The 5,335-nt window shown below is 34.6% G+C and overlaps 1 pseudogene; it reads left to right on the top strand.

The window, feature by feature from the left end:
* The first annotated feature begins 1,306 nt into the window (after positions 1-1,306).
* On the top strand, positions 1,307-4,760 carry LOC131148038 (probable leucine-rich repeat receptor-like protein kinase At1g35710; annotated as a pseudogene).
* The last annotated feature ends 575 nt before the right edge of the window (positions 4,761-5,335 follow it).

The following is a 5,335-nucleotide window of genomic DNA, read 5'->3' as shown; positions in this document are numbered from 1 at the left end:
TATATATATATATATATATATATATATATATATATATAGTGAAAAGACCAAAATTGATTTTTTTTTTTTTTTAAGTTTTTATCTCCTGTGTGTGTGTGTGTGTGTGTGTGTAGGTTGTCAATAGCATATTTTTGGGTGTGCAAATGAAAAAAAAAATCACAATTAGTGTTTTTTATATTTTTTTTTTTCAAAAATTCTTCTTCTATGAAAAGTCAACATAAATGTGAGCTAAAACTTACATTTTTGAAAATCTATGTATAAATTATGAGATAGGGTCCTCCTAGAGTGCAAATAGATTTTTCCTCGAGATATAGATCCAATTGTGATGTCTAAATGGGAAATTTTTTTAGCAAGAGTGTTATATGTTTATTAATTATTTCTAGGTACCATTTTTATTATTTTAAATAAGCAATAGTAATAATTATTGTGATTTTTTTAAAGAAATTTTGTTTGTTAGTTTGGGTTGGAAATGGAACCTAAAAATGAGTAGTAAAGCAAAAAAGTGTGTTTTTTTTTTTTTATTCTTTTAATTTTTCTTGTTAGTTTGCGTTGAAAATAAAGCTCGAAATGAATAGTATAACCAAAATTAGTTTCCTAATAGTGTTTATTTTGAAACCTTAACTGTTTGCTTCTTCTTCTTTTTTTTTTTCTGGAATAAACACTCATGAGTGCTTAATATAACTTTTAAATTTAACTATAATGTCTCGCTAAAAGAAGTAGGCTTGAAATTGAAATTTTCTTTGAAATTGGGAAACATTAGGAAAATGAGTATGAACAAATTAAAATGTATGATTTGTGATTGTCATGATTTTCTTTTGATCTATACAATGATTTCTTCCGATATAACAAAAAGGTAATGTTAGTATCATGTAAATGTCGTGACGATGTTGTATTCTCTATGATCCCTCAATTAGTAGTATAGGTTATTCTCTCTTTCTTGCTAAATTTTATAAAATATTTGAAAAGTAATTTTAAAGTTAAAACAATAATATCTTGCAAAAGCAGCTAAATAAGAAACTAATTTTATAAATTTGAAATCCTCTTTCCGTTGATATAGAAGTCAGTCGACTGAAAAAGCAGTGGAAACTACAATTTTGAGTGCAAATTGGTTTCTAAGAAAGCGAGAGGCATATCATTTTCTCTGATCCTCTTAGAAAAACAAGTAAGGGCAGGGGTAGCATAAGAGTTGACCCAAAGACCAACGGCAACGCAAATTGATTTGCGACAAACACAACACCCAACCATGCATTATTTAAGGACCTTACAGTCGCACATTAATTAATCAACCACAATTAGGCCATATAGCATGGCATCATCATCCTCTGTTAGTCCTATCTCCTTATTATTCTCATGGGCTGCTACCTTTGTTTCTTTTTATGCTACTTGTACCATTATCGCTATCTTTCTAGTAACACCATCTTCGACAGTTTTCGAAATAGAAGTGAAGGCTCTCCTTGATAGTGGATGCTGGAACTCCACCGCAACCGTCGGCAACAACACTTCCAGCTTAGGTCACTGCAAGTGGGTTGGCGTAACCTGTAATGACGCCGGTAGTGTCACTAAAATTTCCCTTCCTAATTCTATCGACAACCTAGATATGAACCCTCTCATGATTAACTTCTCTTCTTTCCCAAACCTAGAACTTCTGGATCTCAGTTCGAACGGTCTCCATGGGAGTATTCCCTACGAGATTGGTGCTCTGCAGAAGCTCAAGTACCTTGATCTATTCAATAATTTATTTTTTGATGAGCTGCTACCTCTTTCCTTCTCTAACCTCACCCAACTAGTGGAGCTCGATCTTTCTTACAATGCACTCAGCGTCTCTGATCTCTCACTCATGGGCAATTTGACAAATTTGATTTCTCTATATCTCAGTCACAACAGGCTTATAGGATCAATCCCTTCGTCCTTTGTTCTCTTGAAGAACCTAAAGAATCTGCTGTTGGATTATAACAACCTCATTGGTCCACTCCCTTCTTCTTTGGGTGATTTAATGAGTTTAACATCTCTATTCGTATATAGTAATTATATCAATGGTTCAATCGACTAGAGATTGGAAGTTTGAAGAAGTTGGAGCATCTAAACTTGGGTTCTAACAACTTCCTAGATCCAATTGCTCCTTTAGGTCATTTGATTAGTTTGAAGACTCTTTACCTTGATTACAACCAATTAAGTGGTTTCATCCCTCCACAAATAGGGAATCTAAGGAATTTATCTTCTTTATGCCTTATGCAAAACATGCTCACAGGCCCAATCACCCCTTTGTGTCATTTGACTAATTTAAACACTCTTCGCCTCGATTACAACCAATTAAGTGGTTCCATCCCTCCACAAATATGGAATCTGAGGAATCTGTCTGTTTTCCACCTTGGCCAAAACATGCTTACAGGTCCAATCACCCCTTTGTGTCATTTGACTAATTTAAGGGTTCTAGACCTTGCTTCAAATCAAATAAGTGGTTCCATTCCTGTAGAAATAAAGAATCTAAGGAATTTGTCTTTTCTCTACCTTCCTCAAAACATGCTCATGGGTCCAATCTCTCCTCTATGCTCTTTGACTAATTTGGAGGTTCTACACCTTGCTTCAAATCAAATAAGTGGTTCCATTCCTCCAGAAATAGGGAATTTGAAGAATTTGAAGGAGTTGTCCCTTGGAAACAACATGTTGGTAGGTTCAATTGCTCCCCTAAGTCATTTGACAAATTTGATTTGTTTGTCCCTTGGCAATAATAGCCTCACTGGTCCAATCCCTTCAGCCTTTAGTTGTCTGACCAATTTGAGAAACTTCAACCTTTCCTCAAATAAACTCAACGGTACCATACCACAAGAGCTTGCCCAATTAACACAACTTCGAACCCTTATTCTATCTTCGAACCAACTTGTTGGCCAAATACCAAGCAAAATGGGAGGACTTTGGAATCTTATTTCTCTAGACTTCTCAAAAAATAACCTCACTGGGTACATCCCAATTGATCTAAAAAATTGCTCCAAATTACAAAAGCTGCTATTGAGTAGAAATTTTTTGAGTGGAATTATTCCACTATGGATTGGAGAACTTCATCAATTATATACTATTGACCTTAGTCGTAACATAATAAGTGGAGGATTACCTTTGGAACTCAAAGAGTTGGAAAATTTGGACTCATTGAAACTCTCCTATGATAAGATCTCTGGAACCCTTCCATCTTATCTTAATGATTTGCATGTCATTGAATTATCGCATAATGCCCTTAATGGACCAATAACAGACAGATTTTTGGATAATCCTGGATCCATGCAACTAATTGGCAACAAAAATTTGTGTGGTAAAATGAGACCGTTCCCTCCTTGCCTTCCATCTCTTGCATCCATTGGCCTCATGTACAAAACAAGGAGAAGCATAGGAAGACACCAGAAGCCATTTTTATTCCCATCGCCATATTCCTTACTCTCCTTGCTCTTGGATTTGTTTTCCTATCTCATCGAAATAGAAAGAGTACAAAAAATGAGGCAAGTGTCATTAAGAATGGAGACATATTTTAGATATGGATCTACGATGGTAGGATTGCATATAAAGACATTATTGAAGCAACAGAGGACTTCGATATCAAATACTGCATCGGAACAGGAGGTTATGGTAGTGTTTATAAAGCACAATTGCCTAGTGGAAAAGTGGTTGCTTTAAAGAAACTTCACCATTTGGAAGCTAAGGAGCCTGCATTTGATAATAGTTTTAGGAATGAGGCTCGCATATTAACTCAAATTCAACGTCAAAACATTGTGAAGCTTCATGGACAATGTTTACATAAACGATGCATGTTTTTAATTTATAAGTACATGGAAAAGGGGAGCTTATTTTGTGCCTTGAGGGATGATGATGAAGCAGTGAAGCTAGATTGGATTAAGCGTGTCAACATTGTTAAGCTAACAACACATGCTCTATCTTACATGTACCATGATTGCATCCCACCGATTGTTCATCAAGACATATCAAGCAACAACCTTCTTTTGAACTCTCAATTTGAGGCTTTAGTCTCAGACTTTGGTACTACCAGGCTATTATTCCCCGATTCATCCAATAGAACAATAATTGCAGGCACTTACGGATATATTGCACCAGGTGGATTGTATATTCCTCTTATTCTTTTAAACTTTCTTATCTTTTCCTAATATTATTAATTGGTTCATATATTGTTTTAGTGACTAGTCGGTCCTAACATATCATCATTGTTATTAGTTGGGTTGAAAAATGTGTATAATTTTGTTGTTTAAAGGTATTGTGATTATGATAATATAACATATCGTGGATGGTCATATTGCACTTGTTACATGTCATTAATTGGTAGGAAGGGCCCTATTTTAACATCTTATTATTATTTATTATTTTATGCAGAACTTGCCTACTTCATGGTTGTTACAGAAAGGTGTGATGTTTACAGCTTTGGGGTGGTGGCACTGGAAATAATAATAGGCAGGCATCCGTGATATTTGCTTTCCTCATTGTCATCTCCATCTACTGAAGACATAATGCTCACTGAAGTGATGGACTCACCCCTGTCGCCTCCCACCAATCAACTAGTTGCAGGTGAGCTTGTTCTTGTTACAACAATTGCTCTTGCTTGTGCATATGCCAAGCCAAAGTCCAGGCCAACAATGAAAACTATCTCTGAGGAATTTCTTGGTCAACAGAAGTTATTAACCAAACCATTTCATGAAATTTCATTATCACAATTATGGAACAAAGAAATTTTCTTGGTAGGTGCAAATTGTAGTAGTCAATAAGAAGTTAAAAAGCAACAATGTTCATATTGTTGTTCTACAAACGTGGACTTCAAGTCGAATATAGAACAATTGTATTATCAATCTCCTTTTCAGGAAGTATTACTATTTACACAACTAGCTAATTCATAAATGAGTATATCATCTTTAGTGACTAAGCTTCCTTTGCCCAACAACTCTCTCCACACACTCACACATGCATTTTCTTGTTTTATTCTGCAAGATAAAGTTTTAGGCTAAGTACAAATGAAATATTTACATTTTGTAGACGTGCATATTGTTGGCCATTGTCCTCATTAAAAAAATTGAGAACTATAATTGCACAAAGAAAGAATAGAGCTTTCAGCACAAAAATAGAGAATCTTGATTAGCCCCAGCAAGTTTGGAATTAAAGGGAAATATTTGAGATTAAAATTGTAGTTTACCATCTATCTACGGTTGTATGTTGACATATTTGTAATGTAAGTGGGTGTGCGCTATGAAAATAGATAAGACTAGAGAAAAAAAACATAATGCTAAATTCCATGAGAACATTTTTTTCTAATATATTGAAACATCTATAACAACATTGTTTTTTA

The sequence above is a fragment of the Malania oleifera genome, chromosome 1 (assembly GCF_029873635.1).
Source record: "Malania oleifera isolate guangnan ecotype guangnan chromosome 1, ASM2987363v1, whole genome shotgun sequence".
Classification (NCBI taxonomy): Eukaryota; Viridiplantae; Streptophyta; class Magnoliopsida; order Santalales; family Ximeniaceae; genus Malania; species Malania oleifera.
The sequence above is the reverse complement of the archived record's forward strand: the minus strand, read 5'-3'. Positions and strand labels throughout refer to the sequence as shown.